General features: G+C 39.3%; 1 protein-coding gene across 1 annotated transcript in view; it reads right to left on the bottom strand.

Annotated features, from left to right (window-relative positions):
- LOC123773950 (solute carrier family 45 member 3) overlaps positions 1–7,332 on the bottom strand; it is a 59,897-nt gene extending 52,565 nt beyond the window's left edge. Inside the window, exon 1 of the mRNA XM_045767942.2 lies at positions 7,233–7,332. The gene's annotated coding sequence lies outside the window, so the exon portion shown is untranslated. The remainder of the gene's footprint in view (positions 1–7,232) is intronic.
- Positions 7,333–14,635: the final 7,303 nt, after the last annotated feature.

The raw sequence follows: 14,635 nt of genomic DNA, 5'->3' as shown, positions 1-14,635 counted from the left end.
CTTAAAATGTTATTTGGATCATGATCAAATGGCTTCGGCAGCAACCCCTCCCAACAACAATGCAAGGTGGAAGAAGCATCTTACAGGAAATTAACTTAAAGCTTAAGGACTTGAGCTAAACACTATGCATGTTAGTGACTTTATAAGAATGTAAGAACACCAATATCTCCATCAGTCTCCCAAGACTGATGGATGTCTACTGAGAACACCAACATTATGTACTGGTTGATACCTGGTTGATACCTGGTTGATGGGGTTCTGGGAGTTCTTCTACTCCCCAAGCCCGGCCCGAGGCCAGGCTCGACTTGTGAGAGTTTGGTCCACCAGGCTGTTGCTTGGAGCGGCCCGCAGGGCCACGTACCCACCACAGCCCGGCTGATCCGGAACTTCTCTTAGAAAACCGTCCAGTTTTCTCTTGAAGATGTCCACGGTTGTTCCGGCAATATTTCTTATGCTCGCTGGGAGGACGTTGAACAACCGCGGACCCCTGATGTTTATACAGTGTTCTCTGATTGTGCCTATGACACCTCTGCTCTTCACAGGTTCAATCTTGCATTTTCTTCCATATCGTTCACTCCAGTACGTTGTTATTTTACTGTGTAGATTTGGGACCTGACCCTCCAGTATTTTCCAGGTGTATATTATTTGGTATCTCTCTCGTCTCCTTTCTAGAGAGTACATTTGGAGAGCTTTGAGACGATCCCAATAATTTAGGCGTTTTATCTCGTCTATTCGTGCCGTATATGTTCTCTGTATTCCCTCTATTTCAGCAATCTCTCCTGCTCTGAAGGGGGAAGTGAGTACTGAGCAGTACTCGAGACGGGACAGCACAAGTGACTTGAAGAGTACAACCATTGTGATGGGATCCCTGGATTTGAAAGTTCTCGTAATCCATCCGATCATTTTTCTGGCTGACGCGATATTTGCTTGGTTATGCTCCCTAAACGTTAGATCGTCGGACATCATTATTCCCAAATCCTTGACATGCTGTTTTCCTACTATGGGAAGATTCGATTGTGTTTTGTACCCTGTATTATGTTTCAGATCCTCATTTTTGCCGTACCTGAGTACCTGAAATTTATCACTGTTAAACATCATGTTATTTTCTGCTGCCCAATCAAAAACTTTGTTGACATCTGCTTGTAGTTTTTCAATGTCTTCAGCAGAGGTAATTTTCATGCTGATTTTTGTGTCATCTGCAAAGGACGACACGAAGCTGTGGCGTGTATTTTTGTCTATATCAGATATGAGAATAAGGAACAGTAGCGGTGCAAGGACTGTACCTTGAGGTACAGAGCTTTTAACATCGCTTGGACTCGATTTTATCTGATTGACTGTTACTCTTTGTGTTCTGTTCGACAGGAAATTGAGTATCCAGCGTCCTACTTTTCCAGTTATTCCCATTGACCTCATTTTGTGAGCTATCACCCCATGGTCACATTTGTCGAACTCTTTGCAAAGTCTGTGTATACAACATCTGCATTTTGCTTTTCTTCTAGGGCTTCTGTGATTTTGTCATAGTGGTTGAGTAACTGTGACAGACAGGATCTTCCCGTACTATTACAACCCAATGTACCTTCTTGTATAAAAGTGAATAAATTAAAAAAAAATCAAACTGTACCGTTGCTAGAACTACAGATTCCATAATGTAATAGTCTATGCCTGTCATCATTAAAGAATCACCTTTTTATTGTATTCATTTGTTATTTTTCTTGAACTTTCTCAGTTTTATTAGCTTACTTTGCTTTTAGTATTACGTGTTTACTTCTTCACACCCTAAAATAATTAGTTTTTCTAATTATTTTTAGTTTTGCTCAAAATGCTTTGTGTAATAGTGGCTTCATTAGTATGTGAAACTTGTGTCCCTACAGTTGTACATTACTTTTGTTCTTTGTATGCACATTATTTCTTAATAAAAAATTGAAATTGAAAATAAAATTCATAGCATTTTAAATCATTTTTACCCATAATCCTGAAATTGAAGCAGAATCAGTTGACAAGATGAGGAAAATGAGGATGAACATACCATAATACTTGATGACACAGCTGTATCAACTTTTACTGGCTAGCCAAGCTATGATTCTAACCTGTAGCTTAAATAAAATATAAAAATATTAAACAAAAATAAAAAAATAATGCTCAAAGATAAGCAAGTGTGTGTTAATGGAGTAAAGGTGAAGTAAAGTAGCTTAAGAAATTCTTCTAGAATTTTTAATTCCCTCAACCCAATTCAATATATAAAATTGTTGCTAAAGAAACTAATAGGTATCCTTAAAAAATTTACCCATCAGATAATAGGTAAACCCTTAATACAGGGAGTTCCCGACTTACGAATGGCTTCCCAAGTCCTCGATTTCGTGTATCAGTCCACTACACAAATCCACTGCCATCCTAGGTAATACAAACAGTGCTACCTATTACATCCGCATGAAGACGTGGGGCATTTTAGTCATTACATGACTCACTAGTGCAATACATCAACCCATTCTCCCCCAAATGGCAGTATTATTGTGTCCAGTGCTGACCCCCTTGCAATTTGTAGACTATTTAAATTACTTATCAATGAAAGCATAAATAATAGCTAAGAAGAAGAGGAAGTGTTAGTGATGCATCAATGCTTAGGAACAAGTGAGCATTACCCTTGAGACAATGCTAGGGATAATTAATCTCTAGCCTCGTCTCAGTCTGTATTTCTTCCTTGATCCAAGAAGGAAAAAATACTGTACACAGATTGCACAAGTTTATGGCATGAACCCACTTTACAATTGGGACTATTATGAGAGACAAAACAAAATTTTTAGAGAATGTGAAGGGTTCTACGCCACTAAAATCAACAATAAAAAGAAAAAGGTCTCATTATTTGTGACATCAAAAAGCTACTAATGCTACTGCTGCCTCCTCCAGTACAGTAATTAAATCTCTTCACTCTTCAAAATCAGCCAACCATGATAAGCAGAATAACTTCCTCGCTGAAGGCAGTTAATATGCTATGTTTGTTTATACTAACACATCCTAAATTTATTGCATTGCTCCTATGGGATATCTGGTACCGAATTCCAAACAACTGACTTAAACATTTTTTCAGAACATATGCTGCTTTTAAAATGAGGATTGCCTGCACCAAAGTTATGTCAGTTTCAATGAAAGAAATAAAAATATTAGTAGTTTGTGAAATATGAGTGATATAGTTCACAAGTGTATAATGGATTTCAAGGCTGACTTTTAGTGACTATTTTGTTCAACACACCTGGTTTTGCCATTATTTTTTCCCTGGATAGGAAGGCTTACCAGTTGATGCATACATTTCTACATTTTGTCAATAATGATGACTAAGGATTGTACAAAATAAGATTAATTTAACACCTGTATGCTAAAATATGTAGTTTCACAAGTAATTTTCTGTTGACTAAAAAATTATCAAATTTAAAGGCAGGTATTTCTTCAGAAGCTACCAGCCTTCAAAATCCTTAAATATGCAGGGAATAAAGATCTAGTCCTTGAGTGTCATTTTTTATCATTGTATTTAGGTACTTATGCAGTAACATAACTACACTAGACTTTGTTTTTGATTCAGCAACTTGGAACAAACGTTCCAAGTAGCACGGGCTATGGTGCCAAGTAGTGGACTTTACAATAGCTATGGTGCCAAGTACAGTAGTGGATTTTACAATAGACTATATGAAGGGTTACATAGTATCGAGAGTTAACTATGAAATACAGTACAGTATGTACTAAGAAATTCCAATCTCGCATGATGGTTAGTCATACAGATACTGTACATATGATCAGTAGCCTGCACTTGTAAACTTTGGATGAATTATGAAGATACCATCTACAACACAAGAGTGAATAAAGTAATTACAAAGCTCCAGGAACCTCATACTGGCAGGTCAGAATGGTCTAATGACTGGACACTCATGTAGGGTGAGATCATAACTGAGTTTTTCCTCACAGAGTATATACTTGGAATGCTCAGGGATAGGATATCTCACCTACTCAAGTTCAAAGTACATACTGGGTGCAAGTAAGGAGGGTACAACTGCTGATAAGCAGGTCCCTTCAGGATACAAAGTTGTAAGAGAACTTCACAGGATTTGAAAATATGGCCTATATCTGTACGTGCTTAAAGATAATTATTATAATAGTTACCTGTACAATATGTGGAGGGCAGTAAACATGGCCACACCTGGTACTTCAAGTGTCAACAGAACTGGATTGATTTCAGGGAGCAGGAGTTGTAAACAAAAACAGGAGCCAAGCTGCCAATGATAGGGCATGTTGAGGACAAAATCATATTATCCTGTACCTACCTGGCAAGATCAATGCTGTCAAAATCTGGGAGAAGCAGTAAACCTATATATAAATTAGGCAAACTCAAAGCAAAGGAACTAGAAACTGCCATCCTCAGCCTACCCTTTCAATTGATGTGGCATTGCTTGATTCAAACTTAATAAATTAGTAATTATCAAAGGAAGGTACCAAACTGAGAAGGCTATGTAGCACCATCTCAATAAATTAAACCAAATTTATTTCACAGTAAAGATGATTCATGGACTACAGTATATACCAAAATGTGTTACCGACTATAATACAATTGGTTCTTGACACTTTTATGTCCAAAAGATTTGGTAAGGCATGGAAGGAGGCACAAGGAATGGAAGACAAATGCCAGTAAGAAGCACAAACCTAATTGCATAGTATGTTCTACACTGACATCAGTGTGTCTACTGAAAGGGAGAGAAGCAAAGAAAAACTACAAGCTATGTAAGAATTGTCTTAACAGCCAACCTGTATATTACGTTTCTTTCTTTGAAACATGTCAAACTACTGGCCCTTCCCAGGATGCAACCCCACAACAAGCTGATTAACTCCTGGGTACCTATTGACTGCTAGGTGAGCAAGTCTATTAGGTGATAGGAAATACATCCAATCATTTTTGACCTGCCCTGGATTTAAACCCAGAATTGACCCATAGGAACTGAGGTAGAAACTGAAGTGCCACAATGAGATACTGTAGTTAAAATATGCATTGCTAATAGTACTGTACAGTACCTAATTTATGCAAAATATTTGCTAAAATGCCAGCAAATCTATGAGAAATGCTACCAATACCAGAGGCCATTCTGCACATGGAAATGTTTGCTTCACGACTTTGGCATATGGAGGGAGGCAGGTCTGTGTTTACTATCAGATAACTATAATATATCCCTGGTTTTTTTACTAAAGATTTATCTTTCTCCATCTCCTGATATGCCCTTGCAGTGTAGGACTCGGCATTTCTGTGGTACAGTATGACCACGTTTATTTGGTACAGTATTGACCACAAAGACATTCAATTTGTCTATTGTTAACTGATCTCTGGTAAAGTCTACAAAGTAGTTATGTAGAGTATAGTATGACAGTTTCAGTAGGTTCAAGTAGAATAACAGTCATGATACTTTGTGCATAATGTTTCATACAATCTGAACCTATTGTACAGTACACACTGTACAGTAGTTGTAAATAATGAAGGCCAAGATTCTTCAAGCACTGAACTGTCCACTTACAGTACAAAACCTGTTCATCTTTCCTCAATCATGGTGGCTTAGTTTGTATTTATTAAAGTTTATTAGCTCCAAAGCACTACAAGGTTGTCTAATAACAATAACTATAGTCAAGAACAACTTCACAATGTTTCCAAGCTCAAACTATTTAATTACTTAGCCAAATTTAATTCTTTACAAACTATTTAATTTAAACTTAGCCACCATGACTGCAGAAAGATGTACAGGTTTCATAAGTGGACACAAATGCTTGAATCCTGGCTGAGGTCATCAATTTGGTTGTGTAAACAGTCCCAATGGCAAACTAGAATTCAGTGTTTAAAGATTTAATTTACATATCAGACAATAAGATATTGCCCGAAGCGCTGTGCGTATTAGTGGCTTAGGCATTGTATGTGCCAGCTTTGAATTGGCTATAAATCCAACATTATGTTTGTAACTCATCTTCTATGTATGTACTTTTATCTAACTAAACATTTGAATTTGAATGTTATTCAGGGTTCTGCTGGTGAGTGGTAAGCAGGTCCCTTGCAGTGTAGGTCAACTACAACTTGAAACTCCCTCAACTACACCACTCACTATTGTGGAAAAGTCCTGCAAGATTTATTACCTTTTCAATTGTGATTTCATTATGGCCTAATTATTATATTTACTTTATATAAAGTATTACCTTATACCACGACAATACTAAGTGTACGATGTGTATATTGCCTAGTCAAGCTAAGCATTGTTGGATCTTACCATCAACTAAATGGGTGACACTTGACAACCTCATCCTTAACTAGGGGACTTTGACAACCCTAACTGGATTTTAGGGTTATAAAATACCCTATACTCAAAAATGGTATATCAGTAAACCAAATATGCTACAACACTAGAGCAAAGGTTCCAATGAAGATTTTAAGGGTTTAGGGATTCTTGTCTCATCTTGATCAGGCCTGAATGGTCTGTCAATGTACAATACGTAATGTACATTACGTATTGTACATTGTACAGTGACAGAATGGTCTGTCAATTTTGTGCAATGATCAATATGAAAATGTATAACATGTAATAATTAAATCTACAATATGTAATAATATACACAAATGGTAACTCCAGATTGAACACTACCACCGTACGCTGTCTTGCTAAACCATACAGTACATTTGCACCTGTTGCTGAAACACAGTAATAATGGTCCATGTTGCCCAATATAAGTGTGGGGCGTCAACACCCAGCTGCCTCCTGGAGCTACGTAGCTGGTCAGGGGTCAGGGCGACCGAGGGGGGTTGACCTTGGTCAGTGCACTGTGGGACCTGGCTGTGGTTCGGCCACACGGTAAGGCTGGTTGTGGTTAGGCCACTATGCCACTGAACAAGGTCAGTCACCGAGGCTTGACTATGGGTCCACTGTCAACAGCTAATCAATAATCACCACTAAAGTGGTACCAGATGTTAGCAAGGGAGGTGTGCTTGGCTCTTGGGTATGGCATCAGGGCACTGTGCCCTTGGCTACAGTCTACCCGGCCAATCGTATGCAAGTTCATGAACGAAATGTTAGAAGGAAAAAAAAAAACATCAGAAACAGACTTCGTCAACTGCGTTCTTGACAACGACATTACAAACACAGAGGTCAATACGCCGCCTGGCTACCTCAATCACGTGAATGCATGCATGACAAAAATGAAATTGTGAGGGGACACGTCACCTTAGTTGATGAAACACAGAGAGCAGAAAGAGACGCGACCCGCACACCAGTGAGGCTTTGTCAACACTGAGGCAGCTGTGGCCCGTCGGGAGGTGGGGGCTTGGGGGGGGGATTAATGGGATTGGGATGACGGGGGTGGGTAGTAATAGTAGTAGTAGTAGTAGTAGTATTAGGGTAATGTTGTAGGGACGGGTAGCAGGGGTAATGGGTGGTAAATGTAGGTTGAGGAGAAGAAATAAGGTGGGCTTCATAATGGAGGAGTGGCAAACAGAAATTGCTGAGGGAGGTGGGGGTGGTTGTAGGAGCGGTGCGGGAGGAGGGAGCAAGTCCGTGCCTCATGATGGAGGGGGAGGGGCAGACAAAAGTTGGTGAGGAGGGGCGGGCAGGACTTGTGGGGGAGGAGGAGGAAGGTGAGGGGTAGACAGTAGTTGTTGAGGGAGGTGTGGCGGTTATAGAAGTGGTGTGGGAGAAGGAGCATGCCGGGCATCATGAGCAGGAGGACATTCTCTTGTGCCAATTACATTTACAAAACCCTGTTCTTAAGGGGAGGGGCAGGTTGTTTCAGAATCTTATTCTGAATGCAAACCTTATTCTGAAACTCTTCTTGGACAGATATAATAGAACACAATCACCACACCAGAAATAAATATTTCTTTGATATCCCCAGAGTCAAACTTAATCTGCGAAAACACTAGGCAAATAAAGGGACTTGCTGGTCTATGGAACTCGCTGGTCTATGGAACTCGCTTCCTAACCGAATTGAAAAGCTGTCGAACTTTTGCCTCATTCAAAAATAAAAACAAAAAGTACCTAATTTCATCTTCATAGTTTCCTACCTAGTGATTGAAACTCGCACTGTATCTAGTGCTACCCAATTCCCCAATATTAATTAAAATTTACCTATTTTTTTGCAAATTTCTTATACAATGTATTTTTTATACTTTCTTACAATGTTCCTGTAATTTTTTTTTTAATTTGGCTAGAAATTAACTTCTTAAGATTATATGTTAGATTAAGGATTTGCCCGAAACGCCATACGTGCTAGTGGCTTTACAAGAATGTAAAACTTCAAGTCTCTGTACTCTCATAAACCCAATGTACCTTCTTTATATAAATAAATAATGATATGCTCTGCAAATCAAGAGACCCAGAATGTGGATTCATGCTTTATCTGTGCGTTAATTTTCCGCAAGCTCCGGATCGCCCCCAGAATGTGGAATGACTTTTCCAATCACGTCAAAGACTGTACCTCTCTCAGGGAGTTTAAGAGAAACTAAGTACTACCTAATAAACTCCATGTAACCTACCTTACCCCCTTAATGGCAACCCATGTCTTTCTATTTACAAACAATACTGTCTGTTGACCAACTTGTATATCAGCTGATTTCCACCATGTTTTTTTTTCCTTTTTCAACTCTATGCTTTGATCTAAATTAGTATTAAGTTTTAGTCTAAATGTTTTTTTCACACACCTTACCCGAAACGCTGTGTGTATTAGTGGTTTTAGGCACTGTATGTATCAATCCAACATTCTGTATGTAACTCATTTTGTATGTATGTACTTTTACCTGAATAAACATTTGATTGATTTTATATTGAGGGGGGTGGAGTCCATGGATTGGACAACCATCACATTTTCGGTCAAGGGTAGAAAAACTGATGCCCTATATAGAGAAGGGACTTTCTCAAACAAAATGTGAGAAAAAGCTACAGCAAGAAAGAAAGCCAACCCCAGCATGCACCTATGCAGGAAAATAATGACATTTGCATGGAAAAACAAAAAATCAAACAATTCAGGAGTACAACTAAGCAAGCATATACCGGTGGACCTTCTGCTGTACCTTCCAACACAAATCATAGGCTCTACTTCCACCTGATAAACTGAAAAACACAGGAGTTATTTCCTGTGATTCAAAGTCAGCTCCTTAAAATAGATAAAGAATATTGTTACATTAATTTTAACTAATATATAATTGATGCTCACAAATAGTTTCAGAATCTCCTAAAAAACATTATTATTATTGTTATTACTATTTTATTTATAAGATCTATAAAGAATTAGCTTTCAGTGGTTAATTCGTAGGTGCAGTACTTGTGTATTTTATAAAGCCACTATATATAATTATTTACAGAGTTTAGGTCATAAGTTAATAAGATAATGTGTTGAGAGTTACATTTTCAGGGGTAACTGCAAACAGTGCATATACAGTACTTTGTATTCGCATAACAGCAATACAATTGTCTTACAAGTTTACATAGGACTCCTGATTTAACCCTCAGTTTTGCTGGGGACTACAGGAATACGTGACGCGTTGTGATCACTGACTGGGTCTCGATATTGCTTTTAGACATTCCTCGCCAACGTCTTAGATTGATGCAACACATGTCGCCTAGAGGTCACGGGGAAGATGATAGATTTTTTTCCGATTCCGGTTGGATCTTTGAGCAGGGTAACTGTGTATGGCGCCAGATTTTCTAAGAGGTGCCGGAACTTGGCGGCGAGCTCTTGGTGTGACCCCAGGTTGTGGTGAGCGGCTGGCTCTTGTTCCGTCGGAGGTCACTGGAAGACGTTTTTGCCCAACTGGCTTTGAGGTAAAGAGCTAAACCCGTCCTCGACTCAAGTCCATTACATCCAGCGGTCTTCCCCACAGACACATTCATCAATTTTAAGTTACTGTTCATTCAAAACAGGAATTTTCTCAAGTATAAATTAATATTATAATATATTAGCATATTGTGTATAAATAGGCATAGGTTAGGTTAGGTCAGGTGTTTAGGTTCTGTTGGCGATTATTTGCATTTGTAGTACGTGGGTGAAGCATTTGCTGCAACCCGTCCTCGACTTAAGTCCATTACATTCAACGGTCAACCCCACAGACGCATTCATAAATTTTAACATGCTGTTCATTCAAAACGAGAATTTTCTCAAGTATAAATTAATATTATAATATATTAACATATTGTGTATATATAGGCATAGGTTAGGTTAGGTGTTTAGGTTCTGTTGGCGATTATTTGCATTTGTAGTACGTGGGTGAAGCATTTATAGCGTTGTGGTTCGAACAAAATTCGTCAGTGAAACACTTGTTCCGGATATGTTCGAACGTCAGCAGTTGTGAGTCGTGTGTAAACCGCTTTTCATTTATAAACAGGGGGTTTGGCAGGTGCATGGAATCACTTTTGGATCTTTGTTTGGAGGACGGGCTGAGCATTTATAGCGTTGTGGTTCGAACAAAATTCGTCAGTGAAGCCGTTGTTCCGGAAGTGTTCGAACGTCATCAGTTGTGAGTCGTGTGTAAACCGTTTTTCATTCATAAACAGGGGGGTTTGGCGGGTGCATGGAATCACTTTTGGTTCTTTGTCTGGAGGACGGGCTGTCACATACGCAGCCCGCCCTTACAAGAAGCTTGCAAGAAACTTGCAAGCTGAAACTCTCCCTGGACAGATGTAATAGAACCCATTATCACCACACCAGAAATAAATATCTCTTTGATATTCCCAGAGTCAAAATCTGTGTAAACACTCTATGCAAATAAAGGGACCTAGTCTATGGAACTCACTCCCTAATGAATTGAAAATCTGTCCAACTTTTGCCTCATTCAAGAACAAAACTAAAAAGTACCTAATTTCATCTTCATAGTTTCCAACCTTGTTGCTTTAAAATTGCACTGTATCTAGTGCTACCCAATCTCCCAATCTTTATGTACCTAATCCAAACAACCTTACCATTCTGATCATTGCTGTCTTCTTATATGTGCTATCAATTTGCTGTATGGTGCCTATTAATCTTTGTTTAAATTACCAATCAAGCTGCCAGTCCCTGAGCTCATTATGTGCCTCTGTAACCCTTTCCACTACCGCCCACAAGATGGGTATGGGGTGCATAATAAATGAACTAAACTAACTGTCAGTGCAATCAATCAGAGGTACCAATGTGCTTTAATATACCTACTAATCTTTCTCATCTCATTTTTTTCTTGCAATGTATCTGTTATCATTTTATTAATTCTGCTAGAATTTACCTATTTAAAATTATCTGTTAGATTAAGGACCTGCCCGAAATTCTACGCGTACTAGTGGCTTTACAAGAATGTAAATAATATGCTATGTATCCTCACAAACCCAATGTACCTTCTTGTATATAAATAAATAAATATAAATAAAGTAAATACAGCAAGGCATAATAATATTAATATTGATTAATTTTTTTTTTTGAGATATATACAAGAGTTGTTACATTCTTGTACAGCCACTAGTACGCGTAGCGTTTCGGGCAAGTCCTTAATCCTATGGTCCCTGGAATACGATCCCCTGCCGCGAAGAATCGTTTTTTCATCCAAGTACACATTTTACTGTTGCGTTAAACAGAGGCTACAGTTAAGGAATTGCGCCCAGTAAATCCTCCCCGGCCAGGATACGAACCCATGACATAGCGCTCGCGGAACGCCAGGCGAGTGTCTTACCACTAACACCACGGAGACTGTAATAATAATATTTCTACAAACATATATAATTTATCTACTAGATAAATTACTAGGTTATTTATTGACCCTAATACTAATTCAAGGGCGAAATATGGATACAGGATAAATATTTCAGGCATTTTATAATTTACAATAAAATGCTTTGCCATTTCAAGTTGACGATAAGTGAAAGGTCCATAAGTTTACATTAGTGCAGGGTGAAACGTTTCATTTTCTGTGTTGGTTGGAGGGGTCGACTTGGAAGGGGAAACTAAAGGATGTTCTAAGAGGTAGTGTTTTACTTGAATTTATTTAAGGGCCATCATCTGTTGTGGCCTCGACGGGGAGAGGAAGCCTCTAGGTTCTCAAAGGTCCCACCATTATTCTTGAAGAATTTATCAGTTAAATTTTAAACTAAAGTATTGTCCTGGCATTTTAAACTAAAGTATTGTCCTGGCATTTTAAACTAAAGTATTGTCCTCTGAAAAATCATCTCTTGTTTTTTGTCCTTTTTTTATGGCTTGTTGAGCATATTGATTCTATTTTTTTCAGTTGTTTTCACTAAAGTGGTATGCAAGTATTGCTTACCACTTGTATTGGTCAGCAAGTTTCACTTTTGATCTTCTTATAGTGACTTGTGCTCACAATATATATCTCAAATTACAGAACATATGAAGTAATGGTAAGGGAATCATCAGGATAAAGTATTAATCCTTTACAATTCATTGTAATGATGATGATCGCTGTGAATTCAGAGGCGACGACAATCGTGGGATCGGATGCGCCCCGGCGTACCGGTAAAGGGTTATAATCGCAAAGCCGAACGGTGAAACGAATGACGTGTATCACCAGAAACTGAAATGCCTCGCGGAAAATAAACTCACAGACTGGCAGATGATTGGGGAGCGCCAGGAGTCCCTCAGGGTAACAAGCACCGGCCCCGCTCTACACAGAGAACACTGGGTACCAAAACCAAAAACTCGTCCCCCAACTAAAACGCAAAAGTCATCCGTCGGCTGAATGCACAAAAATCAGCTGAGAGCACATGGAGTCCACCAAGACCCGCCAACTCCCAGTACCTCTCAGCCAAGCCGGCGCCGGATACCGACACCACGCCGGGAGAACCAGCCATAAAACGTTCAAAATCTATCAAGAATCCTGTGACCCAAGGCGATATGTGCACCAAACGTCTAAACAAACCGGGCCGTTGAATAGGAATGCCAAACGGTAGTATCAAATCCAAAATCGCGAAACAGAACGTGATCCAGTGGCTCCCAGGCAAAGGAGGCGTCCAGACGGTCAAGGTTGAACCAGTTAATTGTAATGATTATATAGCTCGTGGAATGGATGTGAAAATAAGGATTTAGCATGGGACGAAGGAAAGGAACAATGCCCAACCACTTTGACCATCGGATATTAAAAGCCGACTTGCAAGAAGCAAGATCGTCAGCGACAGAACACAGGAATAAACAGAAGGCCTATTGGACCTTAAGAGGCAGCTTAAAACTGTCTAACCCAGCCCCCACTCTAATTTTTTTAATACTACAAAAAAAGCCCGTAGGATTTGTATTTTTTTGCCCTACTTTACAGTCTTCATATTTTTTTTAGCATTACCTGTTTTTAATATTATAAATTTGATTTTTTTTATAGACAGCTAGACTTCCTTTTCTTAGTTCGTTAGTATATATAGTCTTTTTCCAATAAGGTCTTTTAGTCCCATGGTTATCTAGGTTTTAGTGCGATTATGAGCTTTACTAAGCATGTTGTTAAATTTGTAATTTGAATATTTTACAGAAGATTGTTCAACATTGATGATAGACTAAAAACAAGATTTTTTGTTTGTGAGGGTGAACATAGGCGATATAAATTTTTCTTAATTTAAATAAAATATTTGCAACTGCCAGTTGCTAGTAATTTGCAACTGAAGCTGCTGGAATTTATTGTAGTGCCAGGAGGAGCGTCGAGTGGTTTGAACGCGCGCCATGAGTGTGTGAACTGGGAAGAGATTTTAGATTCAGCTACTCAGAACAAAACGTTCCAAGTAGCACGGGCTATGGTGAGCCCGTAGTGGACTTACCTGGCACAGGAGCCGGCTGTAGCACGGGCTATGGTGAGCCCGCAGTGGACTTACCTGGAACAGGAGCGAGGCTGTAGCACGGGCTATGGTGAGCCCGTAGTGGACTTACCTGGAACAGGAGCGAGGCTGTAGCACGGGCTATGGTGAGCCCGTAGTGGACTTACCTGGTACAGGAGTAGGGCTGTAGTACGGGCTATGGTGAGCCCGTAGTGGACTTACCTGGCACAGGAGCGGGGCTGTAACTGCCGAGACTCCTGACTCACGCGCCACCCGCTTACAGTAGAATACAAAAGCCTAACTCCTTGCGCTTGATTTCTACCCTTCGCCCAAAAAACTCCCAATGTGCCGTTCGACACATCACAGTCATATTTCCATACCCACTTATAATTGTGGGGACTTATAATTAGTGGGGACACTAAGTCCCCACTAAGCTTGTGTTCAGATCCCCTTATGTCTTTCTACCAGGATGCAACCCACAACAGTTGCCTAACTCTAGAGTACCTGTTTATTGCATGATGAGCAGACGCATCAGGTAATAGGAAAAGTACCTAACATTATTTTCTACTCTGCGAGATAAACGAGGTAACTCTTTATCATTATCTTATTAACTTTGTCTGCTTTGAACTGATTTATGCGACCTGTGGGCCTACGAAATCTCCTGTATCACAAAACTGTGTTTAAATCAATTTTCTGCACAACACGGAATCTTTAATTTTCTATTACAAACTAAACTTGGTGCTTGTTATGACATTTGGGAGCAACTAAAATTTATTGCAAAAAATCCTTTGGAGCGTTGGATTTGATCCAACGTTCTGGGTCACTGTAGCCAGAACGCTGGTTCGAATCACCAGATTGCTCCAATT

This window comes from Procambarus clarkii, chromosome 91 (genome assembly GCF_040958095.1).
Source record: "Procambarus clarkii isolate CNS0578487 chromosome 91, FALCON_Pclarkii_2.0, whole genome shotgun sequence".
Classification (NCBI taxonomy): Eukaryota; Metazoa; Arthropoda; class Malacostraca; order Decapoda; family Cambaridae; genus Procambarus; species Procambarus clarkii.
Note: the sequence above shows the minus strand (reverse complement) of the source record. Positions and strands in the feature narration are given on the sequence as shown.